Source organism: Oreochromis niloticus, linkage group LG20, assembly GCF_001858045.2.
Source record: "Oreochromis niloticus isolate F11D_XX linkage group LG20, O_niloticus_UMD_NMBU, whole genome shotgun sequence".
In the NCBI taxonomy this organism is placed as follows: domain Eukaryota; kingdom Metazoa; phylum Chordata; class Actinopteri; order Cichliformes; family Cichlidae; genus Oreochromis; species Oreochromis niloticus.
Genome location: NC_031984.2, coordinates 30041907 through 30050943, shown reverse-complemented (window position 1 = coordinate 30050943; position 9037 = coordinate 30041907).

The following is a 9037-nucleotide window of genomic DNA, read 5'->3' as shown; positions in this document are numbered from 1 at the left end:
TTATGTTTTTGCAAATAAAGCCGTAGTAAGCCAACTTCAAGTAACGAGCATGAAAACAGGTGAAACAACTAATTACCAATCTTTAAGAGGATACAGAGTTTTAATTTTGAACATATTATTGACTTTTTGTAATTTAAAAGAGTATGCAAAAGCATGCTGGTTTAAGTTCTGAATGAAGGCTATTGCACTGCATGTTAGCTAGCTTTATAGCCTGCAGATGCTATGACGACGTGTCCATCTACTTATTTGCACTGATGCTGTGCAGGCCACAGCTATGATCAGGAGGACAAAAATGAATTTAGAGTCTGATGTAATTTAATATGCAGGCCAGGTTTAAATGTACTAAAATACTGAATTTGGCTTGCAGGTCTTTATTTTATTTTTTGTTCATGTGATTAAGCTCTAAATCTAACTAATCTTTATTTACAGTATGGGAGTTACTTCAGTGTATTCATTTAACTATTGAAAATTAGCTTAGGTTGCAAAACTTTTCCTTTATGAAGAGCAAAAAATTACTTTCACCAGAGATATTTTGACTCGTCAAACACAGGTTTGACTAATGATATGTAATTTCACACTGCATTTATTGCTGGAATTGTTTCCAAAAAGAGCAGTCAAAGCTGTCATCATGATATTTAGAGCAAGATTTACTAAACCTTGTGTTCATGTAAAATTTTGTTTTGACATTTGACACCAGCAAAAATACCCTAAATGCAATTTGTAAGCCTGAAATTTGATTACTTATCCTAAAGTGATTCAAATTACACACACACACACACACACACACACACACACACACACACACACAACCATGTATGTTGTTCTAGAGATACCACAATCCATAGTGTTCACATGAAGTCAGAGTTCCTGGGACACGCCAAGCTGGTGGGCAAAAACAGTAACAGGGTCCTTTGCCCTCCAGCCATACTTTGAATGTCTTTGAGTTTAAACTTAGCAATAATGCCAGATAGTTGCTGACCTCTCAGATGCACTAACTAACTTGTGTTTATTTATTGCTGCCAAATGGGCGTAGAGTATCGCACCAACATCTGTTCTGGGAGAGAAGTTGGCACTTTTAGGAATTTAAATAAAGCTGCTGGGGTAGAATATTTATCCCAAAGCCACAAAATTCCCAGTTTCTCTTCATATCTTTATTTCTCCTTCATGGACAGATGATCCAAACACTCTTGGCTCCAGACAGGCGAAAGAAACAACACTTTTGTCCTGCAGTACCGCCCACTATCCACTATTTGCTGTTATGAAGGAGTAAGTGAAAACACTTACTCCTTCATAACAGCAAATAGTGGACTTGCCTGCAAGGGCAGCAAGTTGGTCACTTAACTGAAAACTATAAATTAATGCTATTCTGGGTCAAATTTAACCCAAATCTGTTCAGATCCATTTCTCACACTGTGTAACCCCTTGCACTGAGACAGGCAAGAGATCTGTAATAGGATGGCATGGTAGTGGGGTGGTCAGCATGCACAGAGCAAGAAGATTTCTGAAGTGGGTTTCTCCAGGTACTCTGGAGTACCAGTACCAGTTAAGAAATAAACACACCTGATGAGAACGAGTGACTATAACAACAATATGGCAGTGCAAACACAAGCTGTACGCACATTTTTCTCTTTGAATACAGCTGGAAACTAAGATAAATGAGAAGTGGCTTAAGAAGAATCAATATGAGGTTTATTTAAGGGGGAACTACCTTGAATTGCTTAGATGGATGGAGGAAGTCTTTTGACAGAGGCCACTGGACACTATGTGTGAGGTCCTGAGGACTGAGACTGAAGTGGAGTGTAAGATTTATTCAGAGGAGAGCCAGATTATTAAAAACTATCCCACCATATAAACCTGAACTATGATCTATAACAGCGGACCTGGACGACGTGCAGAACAGAAAACATGGTTTACTGTCAGAACTAAAGCTGAACGTGAGCTAATGAAGACACTGTTACAGAGTCACTGGCATCAATCGCTCTGGGGGTTTTTACGGTCTGCATGAGATTGGAGGTACTTATTAAAGTCAAATGTCATATTTCAAGAATCTAACACAAATCAGTGTAGGTTTGCACATTTACAGGACAAGTGAAAGATTCCCGGGTTGATACCCGGTTGGAAGTTGACACAAATCCTTTGGGGATTGCAGGAAGGGCGTCTGGTGTAAAAGTCAGCCAAATGAAAACATGCGGAGCTACCAGCTGTGGCGAGCCCTTGTGAATAAGGGAGCAGCTGAATGGTTCATGTGTATGTGCGCACTCAGCATGAGGACTCACTGAGTCAAAGATTTGGCACTGCACTCTCAGCTTTTCTGTGCTTTATTTGTGTGTTAAATTTAGCATTAAATTGAAAGCTGCAAATCTTTATGTGATTTGTTTAAATATTCTCCCCCAAAATTTGGTGCCATGAAGGGGAAACTCCCACAAACACACATGCAGTCAAACCCGTTCCCACCACTTTCTGTAAAAAAACTGATGCTGCGCCCCTTCTTGAAATCCCAACCGTAGGTCTTTAAAGCCAGGACGGGGTTAGTAAATGTGGTGCATGGACGCTTATTTTTGCAGCTAACCTCATTAGACATACAATTGCAGGAGTTTTCTTTTCAGATCGTCAAAGGATAGCAACAATGCAAAAAGCAAAGTGAGACGATGGATTTGCAGTATTAATTTTTAATCAGAAATCGATCCATAATCAACACAAGCGCAGGCATACAGCTCTGCAACTGCACATATCCCTTGAATGTATTTGTTTCTTTCTTCTCTCTGATCTGTAATATATAATCTGTTTGCAATAATCTAATGGGACTCACGATCAGGTGACACGATTACTGTGTACCTTCAGAACTGGGATTTGTCAGGATCTGATGATAAACAGTTTTTTGTTCTTCTGTAAATCCTGCACTCCACCTGAGCAGCCAAATTGAAAACTACAGGAGGAAGATGGAAGAGCAGCTGCAACAGGACAACATCAGAGGGGTTTGGAACAGCCTGAAGACAATCTCAGGACAAAAACCAACCCCCCAGGCTGCAGGAGACTTGGGGTGGGTGAATGACCTAAATAAATATTTTAATAGGTTTGATCGACCACCCACCCCTCCCACAGCATCGTCCCCCCTGCTGCAATCTCCTTCATCTTCAGGGACTGCCTGTCCTTCATCTCAGGACTTCACACCTCTCAGCTTCACACCTCCCAGCTCCCAGTCATTACACCCACCCCCGGCTTCTGTGGACTCCAACATACACACCCCTCCCCCAAAATCCACTCTTTCTATCTCAGCACTTCAAGTGAGGAATGAGCTTCGCAAGATCAAGGTGCGGAAGGCTGCAGGTCCAGATGGCGTCAGCTCCAGGCTCCTGAGATGCTGCGCAGATGAACTGTGTGGCAGCCTAGGTTATCTGTTCAACCTGAGCCTGTCACTGGGGAAAGTACCACAGCTGTGGAAGACCTCCTGTGTGGTACCGGTATCAAAGACCTCCCATCCCTAGGACCTCAGCAGCTACAGGCCGGTAGCCCTGACATCCCATCTGATGAAGACCCTCGAGAGGTTGGTTCTAAACCATCTGTGCCCCCTGGTGAGGTCTTCATTGGATCCACTGCAGTTTGCTTACCAGCCTGGCATTGGGGTGGAGGACGCCATCATCTACCTCCTGCACCGAGCTCTGACTCACCTGGAGAAGCCTGGAAGCACTGTGAGGATCATGTTCTTTGATTTCTCCAATGCTTTCAACACCATCCAGCCACGACTTCTGAGAGACAAGCTGGAGCTATCGGGAGTGGACCACCGCATGTCCCAGTGGATACTGGACTACCTCACAGAACGTCCACAGTATGTGAGGTCACAGGGCTGTGTCTCTGACACGCTGGTCTGCAGTACGGGGGCCCCACAGGGAACTGTGCTGGCACCGTTCCTCTTCACCCTCTACACTGCAGACTTCTCCATCAACTCCCCACGCTGCCACCTACAGAAGTTCTCTGACGACTCTGCCATAGTCGGCCTCATCACAGGTGAGGACGACTCAGAGTACAGACAGTGGACTCTGGACTTTGTTGACTGGTGTCAGCAGAACCACCTGCTGATCAACGCCGGGAAAACCAAGGAGTTGGTGGTGGACTTCCGGAGACGCAGACCCACCACACTGACACCGGTGAACATCCAGGGAGTGGACATTGAGATAGTGGACTCTTATAGGTACCTGGGTGTTCACCTGAATAATAAACTGGACTGGAGCCACAACACTGATGCTCTTTACAGGAAGGGTCAGAGCAGACTCTACCTGCTGAGGCAGCTGAGGTCATTTGGAGTACAGGGAGCGCTTTTAAAGACCTTCTATGACTCTGTGGTGGCATCTGTCATTTTTTACAGTGATGTATGTTGGAGCAGCAGTTTATCGGCGGCTGAGAGGAAGAGGTTGGATAAACTCATCAGGAAGGCCAGCTCTGTTCTGGGATGCACCCTGGACCCAGTGCAGGTGGTGGGAGACAGAAGGACTCTGGCCAAAATAACATCTCTGATGGACAGAGTCTCCCACCCCATTCATGTAAATGTTGCTGAACTGCAGAGCTCCTTCAGTGACAGACTGCTGCATCCTCGATGCATGAAGGAGCGTTTCCGCAGGTCCTTCCTCCCTGCAGCTGTCAGACTGTACAATCAGAACTGCTCCCAACAATCATAGATGTTTACATCTGCGCTGTAACTGCAATAAGTTAATCAACCGATTCGCACTACAACCTGGTTTGCCTCTTATCTGTAGTTATTTATATTTAATTTAATAATTGTACAGTACTCTGTTTATAGTAACCATTGTCCTTAATGTAAATATGTAAGAAAAATTGTGTATGTTTCTGTTCTGTGTCCTGTGTACTGTTTGTTTGTATATGTGTCTTTTTGGCTGCTGTTACAACCAAATTTCCCCTTGTGGGACAATTAAAGGATTATTCTATTCTATTCTATTCTATTCTAAATATATAACTTTTACATACATTAGCCAACACTGAAATAAGGGAGAGAGATAACATGGAAGTTAAAGAGAAAAAGAGAGGGAGAGGGGCAACTGTCCCACAGGAAAGAATGAAAACGTGACAGAAGACACAGCCAGGGAGGAGACAGTTATAGTCAACATGTGAGCACTGATGGTCAGATGTTCTCCAATCCTGTCTACACTCAGAAACAACAACATAAATCTGCATGTGCATGTGTGCATCACCCACAAGCTACACATATCTAAACAAATAGCAATTATATTTTCAACATGCAACAAAACTGATGAATAGAAGGGCTGACTGTGTTGATATGTACAGTCTGTGTCGAGGGAAAGCCTTCCATTCTCCCCTCCTATCATATAATTCTCTGTGAACACATTTGGCTTTGTGAATGTCTAGTTCAATAACAAGCAGGCCGAAATGAAAGTCTGGATTTTTGGTGATTTTGTGTTTGGGGTGCACTGATTGCAGGTAAATGAATGCAGGCTGGAAAGAATCTCAGTCCTAAAATAAATGGCTTTAATTAGTGACTGATGGGACTTGAGGAAAGTAAACGTTTGCAGTTGTCCTCCTAACATGCGCTTAGCATCATTACCATTGCTTTGATCTCCGTGTGGTTTTCTGTTTGCAGTGCAGGGATGGGTTGGGATGATTCGGCATAGTGTAGAGCCATGCGCTCTAAAACTGAAAGACAATAACAGGGCGCTGCACAACATGAAGGCACATTTTCCACTACATGATTTTGAGTGAGTGTTTCAAACTCAGCCTGTAATATACCAAATGTATATTATCAGCTTGTTTCATAGCAGAAGATATACTGCAGCAAACCACATTAGTGAGAAAGGCAAAGAGAGCATTTTGTAGAGCTGTCATACAGCACTGCATACTGACTGCTGACCATGCATCTCTGGTAAAATGTTAGTTGATACTTAGTCCAATTGAGATTGTTGTTTTTACTACTTTATTTTCCTTTTATACTGTTTTGTTTCAGAAATACTTTTTAATGGGAGCTTAAAAAAAAGAGGTCCAAGAAGGGGATTTCCAGTAAATATGGCAGAAACATTGATGTTATCTCCTCAGTCAAAATCGGCCGTGGTAGAGAGGTAAAACATGCACCGGGCACAGTATCCATGTAGAAGGTCCAGTCCAGACATCACTCTGTCATTATGATATTTATGGACATCTACATGTAAATCCCCTGTCCCCACTGCAGGAGTGTGACCCTTTACTGTGTGACTGGTTAGCTCAGTAAGGTGGTCATTATCCAATCCATCTATATCAAATCTACTGCCTTGAAGTAAAAACAAAACAAAACAAAAACCCCAAAACACTTGGCAAGTTTAAAGCAGAATAATGTGTTAGCAGTAATACAGCAATCAGAAACTACAGTCACATGGATGGTCCTGCTGGATCAGTATTATCAAAGTTATTTATATATGTAAAGTTTTATAATTCTATGAGGAAAAATGAACAGTCTAAATAAAGTATTACCTAGTTCAGTCTGAACCATTATAATAAAAATTAGTCTTTATTTTACATCTGCAGTCATTTGTATTTGGAGGCTTTGTTCTGGGCCCGCCTGCCCTTCCACACATATATATGGTCAAAGTTAAGTTACTGTGTTTGTTGTGATGTGTCGTGTTGTGTCGTGTTGTGTTGTATGTAGTGCCGATGTGGGACAGTTTTCCAATTTCATTGTACTATTGTTCTATGTATGACTGTGCAATGACAATAAAGAGTTATCCATCTATTATCTATCTATCTATTGGATGGATTCTTATATAGTGCTTTTCTACTCTACTGGATAACCTAAAGCACTTTATAAAACATGCCTCTTTAACCCATTCACTCTCAGTCATACACATTCAGTGCTTTCTGTCTAACATTCTTCCTGCTCTGATGAACACACTGGAGAGCAACTTAGGGCTCAGTTCAAGGATACTTTGGCATGCAGATTGAAGTAGCCGATTAGTGGATGACATGCTGTACCTCCTGATCCACCCCACCCATGAAATATGAGGTGAAAAGAGCAATTGCAAGATCCCAGTACAGAACATAGCAGGGATCAATGGAAAAAAATATATTTAGTCCAATTTGGACTTCATTGTTAAAGAACAAGTTCAAGTGGAGGTGGGTTCCAAAGCAGCTTGCAGATGTGCAACTAATGTGGGTAGGCTAAAACTGCTTAAACTGGATTCCCTGCATGACATGGTTCCTATTTGGATGTATGGAAGGATGTAGGATCTCTCAGTCAGCTGATACTGGCTGGCAATGAGAACTGCTGATCTGCCTGTATTGCATCAGTGCTTGACTTCATGGTGTGTGTGTGGACTAATGCTACTGTATGCTATAGCAGTTTATATATATATATATATATATATAGTTGTAACATTCTTTCTTCTTTTGTTTTGGTTAAAATTCCATTTTGGGGGTGATGGGGGATGTTAACATGTGAAGTGAATGCTTTTGACCTGCTAATAATGCAGCATCAGACTTTTTAATTATGATGTTGCTTCTTGCAAAATTCCAAACTGCTGCAGTAGGATGATAAAAGTAAGTTTTAAAATAGTGAAATGCAGGTTCAGTCTGCACCAATGAAATGTAGTTAAAGTGCATCTTTTCAATTTTTTTTTTTTTTTTAAGTCAGTGGAGTTGGTGTGGAGTCCCCCCCAACCCCCAAATTTAGAACCCCTGCCCTGGTTGTTGTGACACTGGGTGTCTTGTTTCTCACTCTGTTTCGTCTGATGAGAGTGTTTAGTCACCCTATAGGAGATTATTAGACTGTTCAAACACTTTTATTGAACCATTACATGCACCATGGAAATCATGATTCATTGTGGATGTGTGCCCACTCATTTCCTTATAGATATTATGGGTGTAATGGTACATGCTATACACAGACACAGAGGAAAGTAAGCAAACAACTCCCCTGGATACTTTTGGTAAGAATTACCAAAAGTGCCTTTTCTCAAAGTTTTCTTAAAAACATGTTTAAAATTACAGAAATTCAACAAAACAAAAAGAACCATCATTAAAGATCTTAATAGAGTGTGGTACTGGCAAAAGATGCCAAAACACTTTCTGAAACTCAGCTGGAGAGGTGCAAAACATCCGTCACAAACCAAGACATCATGTGACGTTTCTTTGACGAAGATGGAAAATAGCGTCTTCTACATGGCACACCAGACTCTCTCTGAAGCGCCAAGACGTGTCAGTCTTTTTTGGTCATCAAACAATTCGATGAAGATGCCTGCTTTTGCATTGGTGGGCAAAAGTCAGCTCACATCAAGCCATAGCAGCTACTGAGTATGCATGCAAGAATGTCTGTTGGTCAGTAGTTTGTATAGGATAGTTTCTTTGGTGAGGTAAACCTGACAGTCTGACTGCATATTTAATGTGAATGTGTCATGGAAGAAGAGGTCAGTGGAAGAGAGGGGCCTTCAGAAATTTCAGTGGGGTTATTACAAAAATAAAGATAATTCTCTTCTGTTCCTTTTTATTTCCCAGTGTCAGCTGACAAGTTTGATTCCATGGCACTTTGTGGGATCCAAGGCAAAACATTTTTTTCCTTGACTGTGGTGAAGAGGCACTTTATTGGCTTTTTTCCTGTAGTTATTTACGTTTGAATAAAGCTCTCTCTTTTTTTGAATTCTCTTTGCTGTTTCAAATGTAAGCAATTTCAAGTACAGGTAGTGGTCCTCATTTTAATTTAATGTATACTTCATTGATCCCCATGAGGAAATTTCTCTCTGCATTTAACCCATTCACTCTGTGAAGCAGTGGGCAGCCATTGGGCGAGTGGATTCGAACCCCCAACCTTCCGATCATGGGGCCACCACTCTACCTACTGAGCCATCTACCTACTGCGGATAACCTGGATGGAGTTTCTTCTTGTCAAAATTGAGTTTGTAAGTCCAATTAAACTGTATTGTACATAATCAATAAAAACATTTTTTTTTCTGAGTTCTGCTTAGCTAAATAGCCTGTGAATGTGAGCCCAGCATGCAGCAGAGGCAGGTACAATAAACCAGTTTGGAGATGTAAGGAAATAAGTTTA